This window comes from Podarcis filfolensis (assembly GCF_964270895.1).
Source record: "Podarcis filfolensis genome assembly, chromosome: 1".
NCBI classification, from domain to species: Eukaryota; Metazoa; Chordata; class Lepidosauria; order Squamata; family Lacertidae; genus Podarcis; species Podarcis filfolensis.
The window spans coordinates 60,692,474-60,719,725 of record NC_139604.1 but is presented as its reverse complement, the minus strand read 5'-3'; the positions used below and the strand labels follow the sequence as shown (position 1 = coordinate 60,719,725).

At 41.9% G+C, this 27,252-nt stretch overlaps 1 protein-coding gene across 7 annotated transcripts in view; it reads right to left on the bottom strand.

The window, feature by feature from the left end:
- Positions 1–27,252, bottom strand: part of TSPAN4 (tetraspanin 4) — a 500,953-nt gene that overhangs the window by 341,336 nt on the left and 132,365 nt on the right. The window lies entirely within an intron of this gene.

Genomic DNA, 27,252 nt, shown 5'->3' with positions numbered 1-27,252 from the left:
TCGCATGCTACTTTCATGTGTCTATCACCGCACTACCTATACGTGTGCAGAACTAATGAAATGTCTTAAGATATGGAGCATGTGGATGCATAAGTAAGCTCCTATGGCCTTTCTGCACACTACCGAATAACTACAGAAAACTGATTTCTAGAAATGCCAGGCCTCATTTCTTTCATTTATTTTCTGCTTCGAAAACACTGACATTTTCCCCGCTTCAAGCAAGGGAAGGGGAATAACAACAACAAAATTAGAGTCAGGGTGGGTGGGGGACTTCATAGCAACAGGTAGTATTTCAGTGGAGTGAAAACAGGTTTCTAGTGTCTTTAGGGCTGTACAAGAATTAATTCCCGCTTCAAAACACTAAGAAATACATCCATATTGTCTGCATTCCCCAAAGTCTGCTTAGATGTTTGCATGATGAGATGGCAGAATCCTTGTCTTATCCTGTGATTGGTTGCTATTAAACTGGGCACCTGTGGGTTCCTCTCACAGAAAAACTTGAAACCAAGGGAGATAGAAACTGTCATTACTGGAATCAGGACAACACTCTTACTATTCCTCTTTTCTTATTACTATTTGCCCCCCTCCTGAAATGGCACCACTCTCCCCTTGTCTTTTAACAGATTGTAAACCTTTTTACTTCACAATCCCACCACCAACAAATGGTACCCAACTAAGTTTTACTCAGAGTACACCCACTCTGGAATTAATGGACCCAACTTCATCATGTTCGAATGGGTCTAGTCTAAGACTTTTCTCAGCATGCTAAATTCTGCAAGGGCCAAGCCTGACCTGGAAGCTTTCTAAGAAGAGGTAACTAAGTTGTGGCCCTTCATGTGTTTTTGGGCCAGGTTGGGTATTGGCCGATGGCCCCAAGCACTCAATAGGGACAAATGTAAAGTTTTACTTTTAGACAGGAAGAGCCAGCTGCATAAATATAAGATGGGGGACACCTGGCTTGCCAGTAGTACATGTGAAAAGGTTCTAGGGGTCTTAGTGGACCCCAAGCTTCACATGAGTCAACAGTGTGATGCAGCAACAAAAAAAGCCAATGCTATTCTAGGCTGCATCCACAGAAATATAGTGTCCAAATCAAGGGAAGTAATAGCTCTGCTCTGTTCTGCCTTGGTCAGACCACACCTGGAGTACTGTGTCCAGTTTTGAACACCACAATTTAAGAAGGATACTGACAAAAAGGAATGTGTGCAGAGGAGGGTGGCCAAGATGATAAAGTGTGGTTGCTTTAGCTGAAATTCCTGCTTTGCAGAGGGTTGGACTAGATGATCCAGAGTCCCTTTCAACTCTACAATTCTATAATTCCATGAAATATGTAGCATCACATTTATAGATCTATAGGTAAAGCATTGCATTTGGGGTGAATTAAGACGGTGGACAGCTTCACTTCCTTTCAAAAGTGGCCTCACTGACACCCACTGCTAAAATGCCATCCCAGAGGCTTATGGGAAAGACAGTGAATGGTGTTGGAAGCAGAATAAAAAATGCTGCATAGTCATGGTGGTGGCCAGGTGGTGGCAGCAGTGTGCTAAGTGCCTTCTGGGGTCCCAGTAAGCACAGTCAATAGGAATAATGGGAACTGTAGCCTGTAACATCTGCAGGGCCAAAGGTTAGCCAGCCTTGTTTTAAAGGAACCAGACACTCCCACATGACCCACGCTCGCTGATTAGCTTTCCTGCAGTTCTTTCCTTTACCCAGAGCTTGACTGAAGGCAGTGCCTTACCTCACACCCCTCAAAGTCCAGGACCTGCGCCAAGGGCTGATAATCCTACAATTTATTTGCACATTTTTGCTGATAAGCAATAAAAGTGGCAGTTCAAGATTGACTGCTTATCAAAAATGCCCACTTGCATCACAAGGAACTCATAACCCACCTACTTTCAGCAACCAGAAGCATCATAACCAGACACTGGAGAGACCTGTCTCAAGTAAGCATGGACCAGTGGTATCAAATAGTATGGGAAACAGCCCTACTAGAAAAATTAACCAATAAACTGAAACTGACACGGGGACAAATAGAAGAAGATGCCTTCACCCCAATATGGCTCCCCTTTATCACATACACAGCCCAAGAAGTCAACGACAAGAATCCATCAACAGCATACGAATCAATATGGCTAATCCGATTCAAAACACCCACCCACCCCACTCACTCATGAAAACGAAGTTCACCTGCAGCCAATCACAAACAAGCAACCACATCCTAGGCCAACCCCAACCTCTCTCACCACCAAAGGAACACAAGCGAATAGCCAAGAGAACCTACACAAACGACGCTGACACAAAACCCCACACATACATTAAGCAAATAGAAACATTGCCACCAGACCCCACCTCCACGCACCATGGTCTCCTCCACCTTTCCCCCCCTTTTTCTTCCTAATGTAACACTAAAGTCTCAACAGATGAAACTGACCTGCAGAAAATGTAATTTAAAAAAGGAGACATTGCACATACTTTTGTAATCTAAGAAATCTTTGATAATAATAAAAAGATTGACCACTTATTTGTATGCCTTATTATGACAAGGCTAACCATGTCAAAAGTCCACTTTGTACTTCTTACTATTACTTTACTGCAATTCAGTGAGAGAAATGAGTGCTGTTTCCATCTATTTTTACCACCATATTTGATAGGGCAGCAATACGACTTGGCTCAGTTGGATGTGTTGCTTCTGCATTCTCAATCTCCTCAGAATACAAATGAGTAAAGCTAACACCAATCATCCAATTAATAGATGGAATTGGGAGATAAAGAGCTTGATCAGAGATTACAACTGGAACACTTCTCAAAGCCAGCCATCTGGGTGTTTCCACTGCCCAGAGAAAATGGCTGCTCTACATAGCCTACATCATTTCATGCCTCTCTCTAGTACCTCAATAGATGCTACAAGGTGAGATCAGCTAGGCTACAGATTAAGAGCTGGAAATATGGGAGATGAAGAATATGACACCGGTACTATTTTTGTAGTATGTTTCTACGATCAAAACAAAACCTCCAAAAGATTTGTTATTCCACAATGAGAAATGAGTACTCTTTCTTTTTTAGTATTTATATTTTTGTTTAGAAATGGGGGGGGGGGGATTCTGCTTTGGAGCAATGGTCTCAGCAGTACAGAAGCACAGGGCTCACGCTGGAGCACAGACAGCCCAAAACATTTTGGCACCTGAGGCAGACCCCAAAATGGCACCCCCTCCTTGCCAAGGAAGAAGGGGCAAGAGAATATCTATATCAGGAACAGGGCGAAAGAAAGATAGACATCGGGATCAGCTGCGCCTGCTGTCTGGAGTGCTCGCCTCACCTTGCCTCATGGGTGGGCTGGAGACACCAAAAGAGGGCTCAGGTGTTTCTTCAGAGGCTGACATCTAGACATCTGAACCGTAAACAGGAGCTGCAGCTCTCTTTCAGTTGTTGGCTCTGCCTACCATGAGAGCAGCCTCTTTAAATAAAGGGGCCTGGCCTGCTTTAGCAGTTATAGACTCCAACGGAGCAGAAGAGACTGTGGTCCCCTCTAGGGCTTCGGAGTCCTCTGAGTCAAAGGAGGGCAACAAAACATGTTTAGGCTAGAGAGATACTGGCACAACTGGCTCTTCAATGCATATCTGGAGCTGGCATTGAGGACAATTCCGTCTCCCACATCAAATCCCCAACCTCATTCTCTGAAGAAGGGAAGTCTGATCCCAGGGTCATGATATAACCAATGCTGTCTTCAGCATTGTTACAGCCAACAACTAAAACAACTGTTGTTTCTTTCCCATTAAAGGTAAAGGGACGCCTGACCATTAGGTCCAGTCGCGGACAACTCTGAGGTTGCGGTGCTCATCTGGCTTTACTGGCTGAGGGAGCCGGCGTTTGTCCGCAGACATTTTTTCCAGGTCATGTGGCCAGCATGACTAAGCCACTACTGGCAAACCAGAGCAGTGCATGGAAAAGACATTTACCTTCCTGCCGGAGCGGTACCTATTTATCTACTTGCACTTTGATGTGCTTCTGAACTGCTAGGTTGCCATGATCTTTCCCACTACATTACTTAAATTGCAGAGGAGAAGCTGGATTACATATCTTTAACAGACAAAGTTTGGCACAGTACTTTACTTAGCCGGATTCCCAAATCTGAAACTAAGAAGATGACAGGATATGAGAGCTTGCTTCAAGACCGAAGAAACAGACAGAAAAAGGTTTCAGATAATGCAGGGGTCTACAAAAATAATCACCCTGGGCAGAGGACTTTATCTTTCTATACACATAAAAATGTAAGGCTATCATTGCACAGCCGCCATTGGAGGATCTGTAGTGCCACATCACAACCCTGGATTTGCATGAAGTCAGGGCAGGGGAGAGCAGCAAAAGAGAAGGCAGCTTGCACAACAACAGAAAAAAAATTCAGTTTTAAACAACAGCAGATATTTAAATAAACCAGGGATGGAGGGAGACAGTTTTACAGAAGAAGAAGAAAAACATTATTTTGTAATGGCTAGATCTTATTAGATAGAGAATAAAAGCAGAACTAAGACAAAGCAGCATACTTCACAAAAGGACTATCATGAATCTACAGGAAATTTTAAGGAACATCCCAGCAATGCATAAACACAGAGCGGTTAGATACAAATGAAATGTTCTTAATCTTACCTTGCATCTTAAAATTAAATTGTAAAAATCTTAGATAACTTATTTTTGTAAGCATCAGTTTATAAAATTCACTTACTTTAGGTTTTATCCAGGAGGTAAGTGCTCCATTTATTTAGTTTGCTGCAAGCTTACTTGTATGTAGTGGCCACAGTCAATTTGCTAGACTCAAAACAGAATCTTAGAGTGACAATTGCATTCTACCACTAGCACATGGGAATAGGTGTCAACAACGCCAGGGGCAGAAATACTGCCCACTAAAGCTCTCTCTTGGAAAACCTGAGCTCCTGGCAGCTGCCCCAAAAGAAATAACTCATATTCAATAAAGAGTAAAATGTGTTATACAAATTCGATTTTCCTATCACATGATTGCAACCTTTCCAGTGTGTGTGTATGCAATACACTTCCCTCTGGATTGCATGATTCCTTGACCTTGACCTTCAGTTAGCAGTCAAGTGTTAGCAGAGTAAGAAAGAGGCAGTTTTCAGCCTTTTTCCAAAATCAGATTGCGGGACAATGCAACTACAGACTATCTCATAATAATCCTGGGACACAGAATAGAGCTTTTAGCCCCTTGTGTACATTGCCTCTTCCAACTGATCGGGCAGTTGTGTATCTCATTTGGAAATTGAGGGCCCAAATGTGGACAGAGGTCATGTAGATGAAACACAGGCCTGTAAACTGTTTCATACACAAACCCTGAAAACAGTGCTCTTGAGGAGCTTCATGCTACACCCTACCCACTGGAGTTGTGAACTAAATGCAAATTGCCAACATTTCCTTGGAAAATGGCAAAAGTAAGTGTGCTTAAATTCATACCTGTATCAGCGAAATGCTCAGATAGGTAGATTCTTGCCCCCTACAATTTTTATTTCAGCATTTACATGTTTTTAAAAAGCGGCAATAAAATAACTATACAAGTAAATACTGTGCCAAGAGAAAGAAATAACATACAGACATACACCTGGCAGAGCAGTTACTATCACCAAGCAGTTACACCACACTTCCCCCTGTTTGTTGGGCTGTAGATTAGAAATACATGCTTGGCTGGGCATTTTCACAGATGTTTTCCAGCATGCCAACTTGTACTTGAGCAAATCATCCCCATTCCCCTCCCTTGTTTTCTTGTATCAGACAGCAGAGGTTGACAAGCTGAGCATCCCCTCTCATATAGATAAGGCTTCTTTTTTATGTCAGTTAAGGTCACTTGCATCTACTCAGCCTTGTATCTCAAGGGCTTCAATTCATCACTGCCAGCATGGTCAGAATGGGATCATCCATTTGCAACGGCTGGGAGCCTGGCTTGGAATCTCAATGCACAAGAGCCACAGCCGCCCCATTCCCTTGGCACTTGCAAACTGACAGGCGTCTGCAACAAGGGCTAATCTACCACTAATTGCACTTGCTGCTTCACATGAGAGGTGGGAAATCAACATGGCACATTAATGTGGCAAAATGGGCTGTCACTGTTGTATCATTAACCCCTGCAAACAAAGTTGGTGGTATTATCCCCATTTTGTGAAAAGGAAAAGTAATGGCCTTTTCCGAAACCAGAAGATTTGGCTTGTAGGCTAAAGCTTCTTTGGTGGGGGTGGGCAGGATACAAATCAATCAAACAGTTACTAGAGAGTAAGCTTCATCGAACATAGTGGGACTGACTAAATAAACAATGAATATGATTGTATTAAGTTCTTATATTCAGCCAAACATTCAGGAAACTTTGTTACTGAATGTATTTTGGAATCCAAAACATACAGAGATGTTATTCACCACATGGACAACAGTCAGTAACCAGCCATTACAATAATAATCTCTAAAGATTTATACTCTTAGAAGTCAATTAAACGATTACATTTAATAGTTTCCAGTTCCCTGGACTTATTGTTCAATGTGTGGGAAAAACAAGTTGTTATCCATTTCAAATATAACCTTTCAGTTTCACTAGCCTTGCAACTGACATTTCTGATCTGCCTTTTCAATATTGTTCATTATGTCTATACTTTGATCCAGTTTCCTATTCTTCTGTTACCAGATACTCTCTAGTGATATCAGAAGCTTACAGAGAAGAAATCATTTTAACATTGGCTTTCAAAGCACACAAAAGTAGGTTTGTTGCAACTTCAAAATAGAACTTACATGGATATATAAGCGTAACGACTCTGGAAAATTTGAGCAGGGATAATTATCATAGCTATCCAACCAAAGCCTATTTAAACATGTTTAAAGAAAATGTATGTGTTTGTGTGTTTTAATCCAACCCCTTTCTATGGAAGGATGGCCCCCTAGGTATTTGTTCGCATTCATAGTCCAAACAGGCAGGAAAACACATTACCTGGAAGAAACCTGGGGAAGCATGAAATTTATTTTTTCTACCCGATAAATGCTGTCATCATTTTTCCTTTACTCAAAAGAGTGAGTAGCAAGTCTGCCTCCAGCAAAAAGATTAACAAAATGCCACTCCAGTGTGTGTGTGTGTTCAGTTGTCATTGCCATCACTTTGCAAAGACAAAAGTTGCACTGATAGCAGATAAGAACACCAACGGAAAGCTACTCCAGCAACCAATGTACTATTGCATGTGGAAAGTTAAGCTCCAAACTCTTATAGTCACATTGAACTTCAAAATAATATCGGCCAGGAGGCAAGATGTGATGAACATGAAGAAATCATAAGCCTAAGAACCCAAGCCATAAGCACATTACATGGAAGGGAATTTGCAATCCAAAACAATCTTACTTGGGGAGTATATTCCACAGGACTCAGTGGGATCTGCTTCCCAGTAAATGTGCAGAGAACTGGAGTGAAAGGAGAACTGAATCAATGGGATTTCATGATGTATTTAGAGTGAAACCTGTAGCGTCATAGTTTAGTTGTGTGCTTTCATGTCCCTACCTGTTCCTTAGCTTTTACAAGAATACCCTGAGGATGTATCCTACTGGTGCAGAAATAAAACTGCTAGCACATTTGCAAAGCTAAGCAGGGTCCAGGATGGTTTCAAACTGCATGGAGGACCATGTGCTGAGATTCCTGTATTGCAGGGGGTTGGACTAGATGACCCTCCTTTCCAAGTCTGCAATTCTATGATTCTATTACGCTATGTCATATTGCCTGTACAGACCTAATGCAAAACCACTGTGAAAAAAGAATTCTCACCAGCGGGCTGGAAGCAATTAGAATAGTTTTGCAAAAGCAGCTTAACAACAACAAAAACAACAATAATGTAATAAAACAGGTTTCTCCTATAAAGCCTAATTATATTATAACCAATTCCACATCCAATTTGTGAATATGTTAAATATACTTGACAGCCTTTAAAGTATATGAGCAGAAGATGTGTGAGAAAGATTGCTAGATGCTTATGTTTTTAATGGATTTAAAAATTCTAAATTGGCATTTAAAGCACTTATACTACTTTAAAGTCATGGCTTCCCCCAAGGAATCATGGAAATATACTTTGTTAAAGGCACTGGGAATTGCTGATCTGTGAGGAGTCTCCTACTCTCATCACTTTTAAACAAACTAAAGTTCCCAGGACTCTTTGGTGGAAGCGATGATTGCTAAAGTCATACAGAATTGTTTTAAATGTATGGTGTGGGTGTGACCTCATGGATGTTGCAAAAGGCTCCACTCCCAGCCACCTTCCCTGCTTTGCTTCTACCACAGGCTGTGCTTGGGATCTCTCTCCCTCCCTCCCCCCTTAATCCTCGATTAGATTTACTTAGTGGTGATGGGAAAGGATTCTCCCCATATTGATTAATAAAACTGTAGGCACAGATCAAAAATACCCTTTCCTGTACAATTTTGATATTCCAGCTAATAAATAACTATACAGGATATCAATGTCTGTGTATGATAAGAAAAGATGCACTCAGATGTATATATTTTACTTTGAGTCACACTCAAAAGAAGCCCCTTCCCAAAGCCTCACTTGTTCTCCAGCTATCAATCCTGCTCTTCTGATTTCTAATTAACAACTATATTCTCCTCAACACATCTTCTGAATGGAAGGGAGGACTTTGAATTATATTAGCAGTCCTAACCATTGAACTGTGTCAACTGAGCTAGTATTAGCACTTGGAGGATTGTGAGGTCTCTACACATGTTGCACGCTATAATCTCTCTGTTAAGGTGCTCCTAGGAGAAATACCTATAACCCGTTGTGAAGAGAAATACGGGGAAAGCTCAGAAGGAGATATTCCCTCAAAGCAGGAGAGAGAGGGGGAGAGGGATAGAGAGGAGCATTTAGTTTAAATAACTGACAAATTATTTTCAATATTTGTTAGTTCATTAATGAATTAAATTACATTAGTTATTATATCAATGCACACACAATGTTTTACAAGAGTACAAGACAATCAGTCCCTGCTTCCTAAGAGATTACAAAATGAATTCAACAAAAGGAAGACCCAAAAAAGGGAAGGGGTACATAGGGAAATGATATGTATGTATACAAACTGCAGGAGCCTGAATGTGGGGTCACTTTAAATACATGTCACCTCTATGTGAGCACAGTTCAACAGGCTTCCAAGGTGCTTGGTTTAGGGAGCCATTAGCAAGTGTGAAGTAGCCCTTAGCCAGGGTCGAATTTCAGAGGGCTCAGCACCAAAATGGTTGGGGACCCTGGCGCAGTTTCCAAAAGAAGAGCCCCATCCCCCAAAAAGGAGTGCATGAAATAAGACACCTTAGAATAAGTCTTGTCTCCTTGTGTTTGAATGCGCTTACACCCACCCAGGGGATTAATAATCCAAGAAAAGTAATCTTAGGCCTATAGCCATTGGGGGGAGGGGCCTCTAGAAAGCAGAGTGGTCTGCTTTCACTTTCATTATTGTCATAATTAACATGCTATTTTACTTTTACAGGTAAAATGGTAAGGAAAAGCAAGGTCCATATTTTCCCTAACTGCCAATTATTCTTATTCTTAATTTTCCTATTCTTATTCCTACCTGCTCCCACTTTCCAGTGTTCCACCCCACTGGCAAAACTATGGAGATAACTACAAGGATTTTTCAAGACACTCGTCAGCCTGACTTCATTCATTGGCTAAAACCACTGAAAGATGGGAAAAGCCAGCTGGCTCATCTCATATAAATTGCTTAGAAAGTCGCCAGCACATTTTGCTTTATAACTTCCAGGACTACTACAGACATAAGTTATTTTTGTTTTTGAGAAGGCTCAGAGTCTGGTCCCCCTTGCAATCTTGGGCCCCGATTCAACTGCTGCAAGTGCACCATTATAATTCAGCCATGCTCAGCACAATGCTACAGATGGGACTCCCCTCTAACCAGGGAAAGGTCTATCTGTCATCTTGGCTCTACAAGGTCTGAATATTATTTGAATTTCTGTATCTATAGTCCTCCCAAGACTGCAGAACTATAAAATACATACACCAGGGTACTATTTTGGCAAGCTCCCCTCCACTAGTATTTCATTCAGAGGATAGTTGTAAAGCAATTGGAAGCGGTTGTACAAATGGATGATTAAAGTTCGCAACTGGAAGATGGGCTACATTTGCTCACAACTCAGTGACCTCATGTTTGTTGCAGTTATCGCCTGATAACTAAAGCCACCACTGTGAATGACGAGAGGGAAATCAGAAGCTCTTTAAAGAATATTTCCTTTGGCTTTATCGTATTCATGTTGAGAGAAATCGTGCAGGCACTAAGAATACAGAACACGGTTATCTCTCCTAACGGACTTCATTCTGATGGGTGCAATCTGACCCTGCCTAGCAGCCCCCATCTCGTTCTCCTATGCCTAAACATATAGTTTTTAACAGACAAATCATCGAATAGACATATTCATAAACAACTGCCCATAGCTCAGGGCCTTCTTCTAGGGAAAGACTTGCCTACTACAGAGACAAAAACAAATTGAACTGTCATCGTTCACTGCCACAGACCTCTATAAATAACGCCACATTTTATTTTTTAAAATTTATTAAAGTAAATAAATAAATAAATCATGGTCCCCATTCTGTTTTCTGCAGTGGACCATAAATTCCAGTGTCACCCATTGATTTATTTGTCTTCGGCAACCTTGCTCTGACTTACGCTCTCTCCATGAGAATCCAGCAACAATAAATCTAATGCTACTGTAGGGAATTCACATGAATTAAATGCAGTGCAACCTTCCCTGACTTCTGAAATCCCCCCTTCAATTCTTTTTCAGGGAAAAAAAAATATCACAGAGATCAAAACAGAAACTGGCAAATGGAACTGAAACTTAACTCTCATAGTTCTGGTAGATGTAATGTTTCCCAGAACAAAGCGGCAGCAAGGGCCCTTTCCATTGGAATGTAATCCAGATCACTCTGCCCACCACAGAAACAAACAAGTTTTGTGCAGGGTTGCGTCTTCAAAAAGGCTGGTGCCTTTTCACTGTTTAGAACAGGGATCAGCAACCTTTTTCAGCCATGGGCCGGTCCACCGTCCCTCAGACCTTGTGGGGGGCCAGACTATATTTGGGGGGGGGGATGAACGAATTCCTATGCCCCACAAATAACCCAGAGATGCATTTTAAATAAAAGGACACATTCTACTCATGTAAAAACACGCTGATTCCCGGACCATTCGCAGGCCAGATTGAGAAGGCGATTGGGCCGTATCTGGCCCACAGGCCTTAGGTTGCCTACCCCTGGTTTAGAACATGGATTGGCATACTATATAGGCTTGCTAGATCTACTTTGTTTCTTGTTGTTGCTTTTTTACTAGACTCCCAAGCTCTATCAATGAGAATCCAGGGTAAAGAACCAGGTGTAGAGCTAGATGCAGTTATAATTAAAGAACAAAGTGACTCTGGGCACGTTCTAAGCCTAGGGATTTGTTTCCAGTACCAGAAAGGAGCCCACCCTCCTTTCACACTAAAGTCCACTCCTGGTTAGCCTTCTTCATAGCAGCAACGTAAGGAGGAAGGGGAGCTGTTTTGCTGTCAATGCTATTAAACAGTTGTGAGTTTAATTGGCAAACCATTGCCAATCTAATGCAAAGCACCCAGAGATCTACGAGTAGAACCTGACTGCCCTTCTGCCCACCCCTGGCTTAGAATGACACGTGTGAAGTGTAATTCACTTCTGTACGTTTTCAGTTTTTAATGGGACTGAGGTCTCCCAGAAACATTTCTGGTTTGAAATAAAGATTCTTTCAGTGAGGCTAGAAAATACCCCAGAAGGCCTCCAAACAAATTAATTTGCTGCTGTGTGCAGTCTTGATTGGCTGGAGCATCAGCACCCTTTCTTGTTCAAAAGAATGCCTTCTCTGTTTAAAAGTGATATCATTCAGCTACATGTCATGTCACTTGGTGCAAGCAAAGCTAGCTCAGAGTGAGAGCAGCGCTTTTCTCAAATAGACATTACTCTGAACTAGCTTCATTATTCATTAGCTCTGTGATGTCGTCACTTCATCATACAGCCAAATGGCTTTGCCTGTGTCACTGTTAACTAGGAAAAAAGCATGTTTCTCAGAACCCCCCCTAAAAAAAACCACAACGGAACAGAAGTTGCAGCAGTCAAGTGTTTCAAAGAGGCTGGTGTGGTGCCTGAATGCTGCATATGGGGGCCAGACAGCTATGGGTTGCCTACATGTGACATGGGTAGTGAAGTACCGTAGTTCTAAAGCATTCCTTCACCCCATGAAAAAAGCCCCCCCCCCAAAAAAAAAATACATACAAAAAAATGCACATACAGATTTTTCAGGGGGAGAAATGTTAGTGCTCTGTCCTAGTTTTTAACCAATACAGGACAACACATGTTTCTTTCATATAGATTTCTAAACATGTAACATTTTACCTTAGACAAGTTAGTTATCAAGCAACACTCTGTATCTGTGGATGTCTCACTGCGAACATGACACAGCAGTTCATTGCAAAATGATATGTTCCCGGGGGTATAAGGGGTGCAGGGCACCCAGGCACCAAATTCTGGGGGGCACCAGGCACCCGCTGCTGAAGCCATCTAAGCTCTTAACTATCTACCTGTATTGTTTTTAACACTTGATTGGAAGCCACTCAGAGTGGCTGGGGAAGCTCAGCCAGATGGGCGGGGTATAAATAATAAAGTATTATTATTATTATTATTATTATTATTATTATTATTATTAACATTATAATTATTATTATACCTGTTATGAAATAATAAATAATTCTGATGAAGCTAGAAAAACAAAATACATATATACCTAGGTATTAACAAAATGTATACCTACTGTTTCACTAAAGGACTTTTGACTTTGTGCACTCATTTACCAAAGATGTGCTGGGCCAGCGGTGGCGCTTATCATTCACAACGGCTGCACTCGTCAGACTGGGGGCACTGGGTGGATCTTTGCACTCCGGCGGTGCATATACTAAAGACTCCCCTGGTTATCCACCAGCTTCTTCCCATAATTTACCTGTAATTTTTCATAAGGCCATGCCATTGTAATTTTTCGACTTCTATTATACCACACCCTTCCCAAACTTCCAATCCTCTCATTATATTAGCTTCACAAAGCAGGCCAGGGCTTATTTTCCCTTTGTATACCCACCAGATTTTAAATAATTGCTTAAGCAAGGATTTTAGCAAAAAGCATCCAGCACCTTTTCTGTTCCAGTACTGAAGCATATTCATTATACTTTAATTAGATTTAATTGCTCTGTCTTTGTTACCTTATCAGCAATAAATCTAGTTTTCTAATGGGCTAACAAGGCTGCTCTGTGGTACTGTTTGCTACAAGGAAACACCATTCCCCCCTTTTCAATGCAGCAAAAACGTATGTAACTGTTTTGAAAAGGGGGAAATGGTGTTTCCTTGTAGCAAACAGTACCACAGAACAGCCTTATTAGCCCATTTGAAAAAAAGAAAACCCAAGACCAAGTACTGTCACTTATTTATTCTTCTATGACTTACTTCTAAAGTAATATTCATAAAAAGATAGGGCAGTTGGGGAATTATATTAATTTTAATCACTGATATTCTCTTCATACAAGAATTTCGAACCTCTGTCCATCTGCCAAGATCTGTTTGAAGTTCCTGGAATAGTCTATTAAGATAAAAAAAATGACTAAATCTATCCATTCTGAAGAAATCAGCCCTGAGTGCTCACTGGAAGGACAGATCGTGAAGCTGAGGCTCCAATACTTTGGCCACCTCATGAGAAGAGACGACTCCCTGGAAAAGACCCTGATGTTGGGAAAGATGGAGGGCACAAGAAGAAGGGGACGACAGAGGACAAGATGGTTGTACAGTGTTCTCGAAGCTACCAGCATGAGTTTGACCAAACTGCGGGAGACAGTGGAAGACAGAAGTGCCTGGCATACTCTGGTCCATGGGATCACGAAGAGTCGGACACGACTAAACGACAACAACAACAAAGTCACAGGAGTTCACTTCCAATAAAGTTCCATCTTGAAGAGCATACCTGAGGTAAAAGGAGGTGGTTCATTCATTACAATACTGTATATGCTTTCCATGACCTGAGTGGTAACATTTATGTTGCCAGAAGTAACATGCAAACAAACAGGGGAGCGATCAGGGTTTAATGTTGTAGCTCTACAAATATATGGTGAATAAACCAGCCATCTACAAATGTCTGCTTAACAGCTTCTCCTCCCCTCTCTCTTTCATGGTTCAGGGTCATTTTTTGTTACATTCAAATTCAAAAGCTCTTAGGCTGTGTGCTCCCCACTTGATAAGATGAGAGGGGAAAGCACAAAAGGAAGAAAAAGATACAAGGACTGCTCTAAGCCTACCCTTACCTACCTCACAGGGTTGTTGAGAGGATCAGATGAGGTTGGAGTAAGCTGTGTATGCTACCTTGAGTTCCTTGAGAAAATGTGGGTATGAAAGAAAGAAAGAAAGAAAGAAAGAAAGAAAGAAAGAAAGAAAGAAAGAAAGACCAGGCAACAATGACGAATTGTGTACAGATAGGGTGACAAAAAAGATGTGGCCAGCTGCCACCCTCAAGCAATTACCTTGATAATGATCTGATTCCATACCTCTGATTGCTGCACTTTAGGCCCATCCATGAACTTTCACAGTGGCCTCCTCTGGGCTATTTGCTTGGATCCTGTGACAGCCTTTGTAGAACAGACTCCAATGTAATGATAAAAATTAAAGTCCTCTCTGGCTGCCAAAGGGCAGGGGCAGAGAAAGCAAACAACACAAAACTGAATTTTGACTGAAAAGGGACTTATCTGAGCTTCATCCACAAAAATGGCTCACAAGTTCCCATGTAGAGGCTGAATATCTATACATTTCAACTTTATTTACATTGATTTGCACAGTTTCCTATCAAGTGCTTATGAGGAACAGCTAGCTAACAAAAATCTGAAAGAAATGAATAAAATACCAGTTGGTGAAAAAGTGAGTCAGAAATCAGATGCCCCAAAAACAAATTGATATCTGCCAAGTATAATAATGCTGACATCACACAGTTTTCAGCACCCTCTGAGTAAGAGAAAGGACTGAGAGCACTGTGATGTAAATTCTCTGTCTGAAACTGCTCTTTTGTAGGCAGAAGTGGGCAACTTTACGCTGAACAGCCCTGCTATTAATACAGAATCATTACAGCTATGCTGAATTTGGCACCAGGTTTTGTTTTGTTTTTCAATTAAAGCCCATGCATGTATAAAGCTTTTCCCCATGTGGTGCGAAAATGCTTTAGCTTTAAAACTCAAAAATAAAATATCCGCTGCTTCAGACAGCCAAATATAGCACAGGCGTTTGCATACAGCATGAAGCCAGGGTGCTAAAGAAAGCAAGTTTGTGCCATCAACCTTCAGCACTGAGCACATTTAGCCACCAAGGGTCACTGTTGGTTCACTCACCAGCACAGGCCAGGATTCTTCTGTTCAAAAGATGTCTAATAAATATAGAAAGGAACAGCCAGTCCATCTGTTAGAATGTTTGTTGGGGGGGGGGGGACATGCCTCACTGGGGACAACAATATTGGTAAGATACCTCAAACAGCAAGCAGCCCAAAGTAGACAAATGGGTGCTCATCCAGATTTGAGAGAAAAGCCAAGTGCAGTTAACAAAAATAAACATACCTAGAGACTTACGGAATACCTATGTCATGACCCAGGGACAGACTCAGAGGAGATTCAGAGGGGAAGAGGAAACTGCACTCAGGAGCAGCTCCAACAGCACTTATGCAAGAAGGATACCATGACGCTCCAACCCTCCAGCCTGAGGGTGCCACACTGCCCTCCACGGACTCCAAGGCCTCCAGCTCAGAAGCTGTATTGCAACCACAGTATCCCCCTGCTCCATCAACGACAACGGCTGCTAAAGGAAAAGGTGGACAGAACTGCAGCTCCTGTTTAAGGCTCAGTCTGAGGAAGATTGTTTTCATGAAGCCTCCCAGCCTGGGTCCTGCACAGAGCTTTTCAATGTACCCCTCCAAGAATCCCTAAGCTGTTTAGCCCTTTGCTTCTCTAACCTTCGGGGGGGGGGCCATCCTCCCTTTACTGCACTTTATACCTGGAACTCTGCTTCTAGAATAGCTGTGTGGTGCTAAACTATTCTCTTTATTCAAATCCCAGCGCAAACTCAAAACTTTTGGCTTAATGCAGCTGAGAAGGAAACTCTGCCTGAGACCCTGGAGAGCCACTGTCATGCATAGTAGACAGTATCAAGCTAGATGGACAAAAACTCTGTTTCGATGTAAAGCAGTCTCCTATGATATGAACTGTCTCTCAATTTCCTCCGTTCCTCTCCGTTGCCTCCCCATACAGTCAAAATTCAGACTGTAAGCTTCTGAGAACAAGGATGTTGCATTTGTTGTTGTTGTTGTTGACTAAAGTGAGGGAATGAGGTGCTAAATTAAAGGATGGAAAAGTACAGATCAGAGCAAGGAGGATTTTCACTCATGCAGTAGCAAGCTTTCCGTGGATCAGTGGCAGTCACCAGTGACAAATGCACACAGGGAGCTAGCGAGTGTAAATAGTTTTTGACTGTCATCAGCCATGACTAAGATCAGGAGACCTCTTTCTCTTTATCAGAGTCTATCCTTCTTACTCTTTGGCAACAACCAATATAGTTCTTTCCTGCCAGTTCTGGATTATTGATCTGAGAACACCATTCCATCCATCTAGATGCACAGATGGCCACCCCGCTACATCATCCAAGTGCTTCGCTTACATTCATTAATCCTCGCAATACACCTGTTAAAAAACACACAAACCCCCACCACTTTATGGATGGAAAATTGAGACACAGAGCAATGCTTGGCTTGATTCACAAACCAATGGAGCCAAAAATAAAGCTAAAAAAATCAACATGACTAAGGCCAGCTTAAATACATGTATATCCAGATTAATTGGTTTGTGGAAAATAGTCTCAAGGATTTTTTAAAGTCATGAAGGCAGTGTGTGTGTGTGTGTGTGAGAGAGAGAGAGAGAGAGAGAGAGAGAGGGAGGGAGGGAGGGAGCGGAGGAGGAGAAGAAGGAGAAGGAGAAGGAGAAGGAGAAGGAGAAGGAGAAGGAGAAGGAGAAGGAGAAGGAGAAGGAGAAGGACCCATGCTGTATCTTATACTTTTTTAAAAAAACAAACCTGTTTTATAGTAAATTGCCTATAAAACACCCAAGTAAAATCTGTCCTGTCTAAACACTTCATCTCCAGTTGTTCCAAGCTATGGAACATATATAATGGCAAAAAACCCTTAAAATATCCAATACATCATATGCATGCAACAATAATGTCTTGAAAAAAGCAGCCCCAAGGTACTAATAAATGGCTTTTTCTAGGTAAGACTGCTAAGACCTTTTTGGGGAACAGTAGTCCCCTGGCAGCCCACTCTGAGTTTTACTCCTAAATGTTGCAATTCCACAATAAATTTGTTAGTCTTTAAGGTGACACAGGACTCTGAGATGTTCTTATTACTCTTACAAAAGCATTTTAGATGTCATAGAATCACAGAATTGTGGAGTTGGAAGGAACCCCCAGGGGCCATCTAGTCCAACCCCCTGCAATGCAGGAATCACAGCTCAAGAATCCCTGACAGACGCCCATCCAACCTCTGCTTAAAAACCTCCAGTGAAGGAGAGCCCACCACCTTCCAAGAATCCTTCCCACTGCCAAACAGTGTTTAACCCCAGAAAGTTCTCCTTATGTTTAGTTGGATTCACAGTCTGGCAGGCTCAAACTCCAGGAGCACAAGGGCCTCACAACGCCATCGCACTCCTCCAGTTGTTCCAGGAAACATGAAGCAGAAACCAGATCCACGAACAGTTAGGACAGTGCGCAAGAGGCAGCTAGTCAGTCAGTGGAAGTTATTGCCCATTGATGCTGGGAGAGAAGCCAGTATTGTGCCATTTCAGAAGCCCTAACCCTGTGCCTGTGAAGTACAGGGTCAGGTTTAAGGTGATGGTTTTGACCTTTAAGGCCCTATGTGGCCTAGGACCCATGTACCTACGGGACCGCCTCTCCTGGTATGCCCCACGGAGGACCTTAAGGTCCACAAACGACAAGACTTTGGAGGTCCCAAGTCACAAGGTAGTTAGATTGGTCTCAACTAGAGTCAGGGCCTTTTCAGTACTGGCCCCAACTTGGTGGAACGCTCTGTCACAAGAGACTAGGGCCCTGCAGGACTTGACATCTTTCCGCAGGGCCTGCAAGACAGAGCTCTTCCACCTGGCCTTTGGTTTGGACTCAGTCTGACCCTTATGTATTCCCTCCCCTTACAGTTTTGATCCATGGGCTACTTTTAAAATGAGGCTGCATTTTAAATTGCATTTTAACCTGTATTTTAAACTGGTTTTTTTTTCTTCCCCTATTATATTTTTATTGTAATTTTACTGGTGTTAGCCGCCCTGAGCCCGGCTCTGGCCGGGGAGGGCAGGGTATAAATAAAAATTATTATTATTATTATTATTATTATTATTATTATTATTATTATTACCTAAGAGAGCCAGTGTGGTGTAGTGGTTAAGAGCGGTAGTCTCGTAATCTGGGGAACCGGGTTCGTGTCTCCGCTCCTCCACATGCAGCTGCTGGGTGACCTTGGGCCAGTCACACTTCTTTGAAGTCTCTCAGCCCCACTCACCTCACAGAGTGTTTGTTGTGGGGGAGAAAGGGAAAGGAGAATGTTAGCCGCTTTGAGACTCCTTAGGGCAGTGATAAAGCAGGATATCAAATCCAAACTCTTCTTCTCTTCTTCTAAGAACATAAGAACAATCTGCTGGATCAAACCGGTGGCCCATCTAGTCCAGCATCTATTCTCACAGTGGCCAACCAAATGCCTGTGGGAAGCATGCAAGCAGAACCAAGCACAAGAGCTCTTTCCCCTCCGGTGGTTTCCAGCAACTGGTACTCAGAAGCGTTGCTGCCTCCAATCGTGCACGGCAGACCCATTGTGACTAGGAGCCATCGATAGACGTCTCCTCCATGAATTTGTCTGGAAGAGGCTGTGAGAGGATCATGTAAACTGTCAGGGGGAAGTTCAAAACATAATTTTAAATGAAAGGTATGTAATATGGGATGAAAATCTACAACAAAAATGCTAATATCCAGAATGGAAGTAAGAGGTAGTATGAATTTTGTGTAATAAATACATCTGATTTGTGATTTAAGTTTAAATTATAGCCTATGCTACCTAAGCTTGATTTTGTGGGGAATGTAATCAGGCAGATATAAATTGGAGCCTTCTAGCAAAAAGCAGCAGAAGTAAACAGGCAAGTAAAAACAAAAGCCTTATGGATAATTTGCTGAATAATTTTGCTCCTGATTATCCTTAACATGTATGCACACCTGATTTGCAGTGTCAATTGTATTTCAATCATCACACATCGCTGGAAGTGATTGCCAAAGGATCTGTAGTGTAATGTCATCAGTAGCCCAAGGCCACTTAACTCTCATTTTCTTATAATACTGAGCTATAGTTTCCATTCTGAAACAGCATTTGGTCACTCTGGTCAAGTGGCTGAAGATGAGTGAAGCAGAATCCAAACTAGATGAAATCTGCATGTTATAGGGAACTGTGTTTCTCAGTCACTGGTGGGGGTCTTCACCTCTTGTGAAGCAGCTTGTCAGCCTGGGGTGCAGGTAAATACTTGGGTAGCATCAGTATGCCTTATTTGATGTTACCTTTTCTGGTGTGCAGCAATCAATCAATAACCATCCATGCCTTCAAAAGCTCCATGAATATGAGTGTCATAAATGCACAGGATTGTCCCTTAATTATTTTTAGTAGCTGCAAAGCAAGGACAGGCCCTCCAGATATGGCTAGATTCCAACTCTCATTGCTGACTGGGGTTGGTGGGAGTTTTCTGACAGAATCTGGAGGGCCACAGGTTCCCCATCCCAGCTGCAAAGGATGCAGACTATGGAACTTCATCTCCTATGGACCTGGGGCAAAAATACCACATTCACTTTACAACAGTTAACTTCTGTGTCCTGTTCACAGTCTATGTGCCTCCATATGGCCTAGATCCAGCATACCTGGAGAGACGGTTTGGCTCTACTCTGTGGAAAAGGACGCTCAGGTGTGATCATGTCAACCACCCTAGTCATTTCTCCATTCCAGAGATCAACCAGAGCTTCAACATTATCGCCTGCCAAGGTGACAGGAGAATCTAGTGTCCTGTCCACATCCTCAGGCCTCAACAACTGAATCTTATAGACACTGGAATTGCTTATAGACACAGACTTTGTTTAGATAAGTATATTGATATTTGGAATGAGTTTATACAGAATATAGTAGGTTAATAATAATCATATGTGTATTAGCATACGTTGCACATTTTTCTTCTTTTTTCACTTTATTCTGTACAACTGAAAAAGGAAAAAAAGAAAAAACCCCGAAACTGAGTTCACTGGCTGTAACTAGACAGTGCTCCAGAGACCTCCAACAGAACTGCCTTAATTTTGGCACAGATCTGAGAAAATTTGACCTCAAACTGCTTTGCAAATTTCAAAACAGGCAACTGAGTGGCCCATTGCTAAGGAAACCAAAACAGACTGAATCAGGCAATTATTCACCACTTTGGTTGGCTGCATACATGTTGCCATTCCTTTGTCACCTGGAAAGTAATAAATGTTTGCATGAGCAACAGCAGGTACAGTGGTACCTCAGGTTACATACGCTTCAGGTTACAGACTCCGCTAACCCAGAAATAGTGCTTCAGGTTAAGAACTTTGCTTCAGGATGAGAACAGAAATCGTGCTCCGGCGGTGCAGTGGCAGCAGGAGGCCCCATTAGCTAAAGTGGTGCTTCAGGTTAAGAACAGTTTCAGGTTAAGAACTGATCTCCGGAACGAATTAAGTACTTAACCCGAGGTACCACTGTATAAGAACAGGTAATAAAACCTGCCATGACTGCTTGGTATCACTGCTGTCAGGAATTCAAACCAGTGCCGAAAACTGTACTTTACAAGGCTAGCTGCAAAAAAGTTTGTTTTCAGCATTTGCCAAGACCTAGATCAATAAAGATCTATTGGGCAGCCTCCTGGTGAGCGCTCCTATTCATGAGATGTACTGAATAATAATGCAACCTGTCATTTAGGATAATAGAAAGAAAGCCGCCTTAGCAAGAACGCTGCCACAGGCTCAGCACCCCTGATATGATACAAAAGCACAGAGGATTTATGATAGCCTTTATCTAGCAACAGAGAAATTATCTCCCGGTGATACTCAATTCCACTGACATACTTTCCAGCTTATTTTGATTTAACATTTAACATACTATCTTCCCCCAAAATTTAGAATATCTGGTCACCTACAGACTTCTCCGCAAAATGCCTTGCTGGAGGATAAGAAAGAAAGAAAGAAAGAAAGAAAGAAAGAAAGAAAGAAAGAGCTTAAGGAAAAGATTAGTCCAGAAATTAGACCATTGAGTTCAGCGGTAACAAAGGTACTCTCACATAAAGATGTGATTTCCAGTGTTTTCCTTTTTTAAAAATAATAATCCATTTTTTCTTATTGAGCTTCATAGTGGCAGCTTGTAAAATAGCTTTATAGCATTATAAAGGCAAGAGGAAATTAACTAAATGGCTGCGGTTCCTCTTATAATGTATGAGAGTTATTTTTGCTTCAACAAGCATGTGTATACGCATACATGTAATCAAAGCTCAGATTAACAAGATTTAAGATTAACTTTAAGTAGAGAAAAAACACCAATAAACTGATTTTTAACAGTGGAAAATACGTCCTCCAGCTATTTACGTTTTATTATCCCCAATCCACCATGTATAAAATACCATGCCCAGTGGGGGAGGGGTTCCAGTTTATCCTTGCACAATTTTCATGATTGTGCACCCCTATCTGGACAGGGATAGCCTAACCTCTGTTGCCTATGGTCCGACAACCTGTGGATTAGATTACTGCAACACATTAAACCTGGGGCTGCCTCTGAAGACAGTTCGGAAACTTCAGCTGGTGCAGAATTCAGCGGCCAGGTTGCTCATTGGGGCAAGACAATTTGAGCATATAATGCCAATCCTGGCCAACTGAACTGGCTCAATTCAAAGTGCTGGCTTTGACCTTTAAAGCCTTAAATGGCTCAGGACAGCAATACCTCAAGGACTGCCTCTCCCCATATGAACTGACTTGGACCCTGAAATCATCAGCTGAGGCCCTTCTTTGTATGTCCCCTCCACAAGAGGTCCAGGGGGTGGCACCACAAGAACAGGCTTTTTCTGTGGTGGCCCCTGCTTTCCGAATGCTTTCCCCAGGGAGGCTACCAGGATTAAGGCTGGTAAACAAATTTAGTAAATTAATAAATACAATAAAAATTTACCTAGTCGGTGCATAAATTTATCTGGCACAGAGCTGGCAGTCAGATAATCTGGCACAGATACGGAGCTAGATAACTTCAGCTCTCATTTTCTACATATATTTCTCTCTTTTCTAACAACAGAGAAGCTTGGAAATATGTGGTCAGCATGTGATAAGAATAAGGCTTCTTGCTAAACCTTCAGGGATCAGGGAATATAGCACATGTCCACATAGACTATCCTCTACCAATCTCTGTTTTCCAATCCTTACACAGGTCACTCTCTATGCCCTGCCTCTCATCCTATTCTTGCCCTGAGTATCCAATGAGCTCACCAGAAATTCACCATCATTCCCAATCTGAAATCTGAAATATTTCCCTTCAGATTTATAGTGCCTATGGGAATCTTGCACTTAAGTGCAGGATTCCAACAACCCACATCCATTATTAGAAGCCATATGGCAAAATATTGTTAATAATTAAGGCAATTTTCTGCTTACAGTCTAAGTAGCATTTTATATTTTCTAGAATTAAATAAGAGGATCATTTTATGAGGAAGAAAATTATTTACATTTATCCTTCTTAAAATTCCAGTTGACTTAAATCCCGTATCTTTCTATTTCCATGGACCAGTTCATACATAGCACTAAGCCAACCCATCCTTTACCACAATGTGATCCCGGTAAAAATTTAAAAGCAGAAACTGTATGCAATGTGCATGTGTGTATTCTGAAGAGCTATATAAAATGTAAAGTATTATTAATTGTTGTTATTCAGAGCTTGGAGAATGGAGAATGTAACCTGATTTCCAGAGACAAAATCGCCTCAAAGAAAAATCTAGGAGGTTAGAGTGCCCTTGGTGGGTCCATTCCACCTACATGATTGCAAAGTGCAAAAGAAAAAAAGTAATTTTTTATTTGGCGGGTTTTCCTGTCAAGAATGTTGGCAATGGATTCTAACATTTCTGTTAGGCACAGCCTGAGACTTGTGTAGAGAAAATTACATATTTATTCAAAATATTAATTAATCCCTCCTTGATACCTAGTATACCTGAGACATCTGGCACTCCTCTCTTAATCAGCACAGTTCCCAAAGGCCTGGTGTTGTTAAACACAGCTACTTTAAATAACTCCAACCATAGACTCCAAATAATTTCTTGTGGCTTCAGATGGCTGAAAACATAATTATGAGAGACGATCAATCAATTGCTAATTCCTGAGGGTAAATGTTGAGATGCACAGTATTTATGGGGGCTTAATGAGCTTCTCAAGAAAGTGTGTTTTCCTTAACAGAATGATTAAAAAGAAAACCAAAGGTGTGGGAGAAGAAGAGTTTATGAAACAACTCTCTCATACACACACACACAGAGAGAGAGAGAGAGAGAGAGAGAGAGAGAGAGCGCACTTAAACTAGAAAGCAGTTGGAAATTGGATTCAGAGTTCCAGACAAAGTTCATAAAGCTTAATAGTATATTAAGCTGAGAATCAGTATCAGGCCCACATTCTCCCTCTTCTCCCTTCTCCTCATGTGCTGCCTTCAGTGTTCTAATTCTGTTGTCTTTAAAGGGCAATTTCCCGTTACATCTGAAATGGGGAACTGTGATTTAATGTCAGAGTACTAGCCAGGATCTGAAACTGTAGGTTCTTCCAGATGAGGTATTTTGTATGAAATCGCCATGCCTCATTCACCCACATTTTGCTGGGGGGCGGGGGAGGAATGGTACTGACATTCTTGTGTAATCAAACTGTTTTCTCCCCCATCAGTTATCACATGCTTTCTCCTACTACAGAAAAAAAAATACTTCTAAAAGGAATGATGAATGGAAGAGTAGAGAAACTCCGCAGGTGGGGCTATTTCTTATCACTATTTCCCCTTCTTCTTTTTCTTTAAGGCTCCTCCTGCTGGTTTCCACATGATTAACTGTTTTTTCTTTTCACCCCTGCTAATCTGATTGGCCCTTAATTAGAGAGCTGGGGTGGGTGTGTAATATATAGATATAATTACTCTAGCTGCAAAGAAGGAAAGAACTGGCAAAATTTTAACATTTTAGCACAGAGAATGTAAAGCTAGAGGGAAAATCACCCAACAGCGGCTCCCTTACTGCTTCATACTAGAAGGATGAAATGGCTTTTGACTTTTTAAGCATGAGTGGTTGAGAGAAAGGATGGAACACAACAGAATGCCTGTAAAAAAATAAAAATCCTGCACTAGTGTAAATCCTCTGTTGTTATTCCACATACAACACAAAATGAAAAAAAAAACTGTTAGAAAGTACCAAGAGCCCTTCATCTGACACACCACACGATCAAACCATGGCTCTGTATATCTTGATTAGTAAAACAACATTACAACACAGTTCCCTGTTTCAGATGGCAAAGGAAACTATTGTTTAAAGACACCAGGAATGAGATGCTAACTCTTGAGCATGATGTGAGGGGAAGGGAAAGAGTGTGCAGTGCAGACCCCTGTTCTTGGGTAATTAAACTATAGAATATCGAGGTAATAATGATATGTTTGTGCAGGTCCCAGTGACATCATACCTGCTAAGACAATGTAAAGGCAGGGGGCTCAGACAGGTAGATTTCTCTATGACTCTTCAATATTTTCCTGCAGTTTGTATTGTCTTCCTCAGTATGAATGCTTATTAAATAAGTTGCCTGGAACTTGGAAGCAACCACAGTGTCAATATAAATTTGTTCTTGCTTCTTCAGTTCTAAGCTCATCTGACAGAAGTTTATAAAACCTGTGAGATCATAATAGCTCAGTTAATGGGGTTTATCTGTATGGGGTGCAACAGACACTTAGCTGAGACACAGTGGTTTTGTTTCTTATTTAAGGCTGTGTGACACTGTTCCTGGTAAACAGATACAACCACTGTTTTGTGCTGGGAACTGCTTATCCTCATACATGGGAATGAAAAAGGTTATTGGGTGGTAAATATGCTACTCAATATGACAGGCACAAGGTTATCTTCACTGAACGACAAGCGTTTTTAAGGATCTAAAACCGCTGTTTTAATCTAAACCAAGAGAAACAACCAAGTATCTTGTTGGCATCTGTCTGTCTCAAGATACAATGGAGTGCACCTCTAAGGGTAAAGTAAAACCACTGCGTTAAAAGCACCTAAGTGACCTTCCCAGATGCAATTGTTGTGGGTGCTCAGTACCCACACTACAGGGCCCCAACGCAACTTCTGAGGTCTCACAAGACCTCGGAGATGCTTTCCGAGGTCTCAGAACCTCCTGGTGCCACCAGAAGTCAGGTTCCAAGGCCAGGGATCATGCATGACATCAAGCGTACTGGGCACCTATAACCTGGGGCCCAAGTTGGCTCCCCTGGTCTTAGGGACTCAACTCCAGGCTGAAGTAGGGTTTACTCCTTAGACTTTTCTTCTCCCATAGATATCCTGCAAGGCAGCAGATGTTTAGGATCAGTTTTCCTTCTCCTATATGGGACTCTCCATGCCTGACAATGGGCAACCTTCACAGGTTGATGAGCTGCATCACCCCCTTACTTCCCTCTATAGCACGTGCAGAAACCACCTTCTTGACCTGACCGTTGGACCCATAATTGGTCTCGTCAGCTCAATCTGCTGGAGCCTGTCTTTGCATGCAGGGAAAGTCCCTAACTCACCGAGGGTGTGAGACCCATTGGCTACCCTCACCTGATTTAGCCAGCCAGTCAAAGCCGTTGCCGTGGTGTGGCTGCTGTCACATGCTGACAGCTTTTAGGAGCCACAGGTAAGAGCTGAGAACAGGGTGAAGACCATAGGTGGATAAACTACACCAGAAGGAGCACAGCATGTCTCCCACCAGAAGTACTTCCCCTTCCCTAACACCCCATACACCCCACAACCAAGTACCATACTTTTCCATGTATAAGACATGGGGTTTTTCTACTAAAAAATGTTAAAAGGGGGGGGTTGTCTTATACACGGGGGCAATCTCCACCCATTTTCTTAATTTTGAGTCCCCCCAAATAGGGGGGGGTGTTATACATGGGAAAATATGGTATATTAGGGTCGTAACCCTTTCTTAAGTGACAATACATTTTCAAAAATACATTTTCAAAAATTAAGAAACTGTAATCAGTAAGCTGTACATCTCTACAGAGATACAGGCACATCTGTTTAATTTAGCATCAACATCCAGAAAACTCAGGAAGCAACATAAAAAGCACTTCCGGTGACAGTATCAGCAGTAGCGGGCTAGTACAACTGTTATCAACAGAAAACATTACTGCAAACATTCACTCACACACAGTAAGGCTGTGCTCTGGCAGAACAGCAGATACTACTTGGAGTTTAAAATCCCTCACGGAACAAGCTCTTTAAAAATATTAAGATTTAATTAAGTGTGGATCATTTAGAGACAAGAGTCAGAGCCAGTAGATTTTTTCTTTTTTAAAAAGTCATTTTAGGGTTTTATGCACTTTTAATTTCCTGTTGGGACTTTTCATTCTGTTTTTCATCTAAAACTGCAAAAACCATGCAGTAAACAGTATGCAGCGGAATAAAAACTGCCATCAGAGAAAGCAAACAAAGGAATGGTGTGACAGATTTATGAGTGGAGGAGGATACATTTTTAGCACAAAGCAATCCACAACGAAAGCAGAACGAAAAGCTCCCCTTGGATTGGTTTTCAGACAAATTCTTCCAAATGCGTAACTGTGTAAGCACACATTTTCTCACAGTAATATGAAAGGCGGTCCTTCTACAAGAACCAGGAGAGCCATCTGCCTCAGTGCCCCACCTTTTCCATATCTGATGTGACAAACTGATATGCCTCCAAACCAAGCAAGCGGCAGTACGCAGAAATGTATCCCACAGACTTTGCCTGGAATTCAGCTAGATAAAAGGCACCAGAACCATTAGATTCTGGCAGTTAGCCGCTGCACCTCTAAAGCCAAAGGGCAGAGACAGGGGGGCTG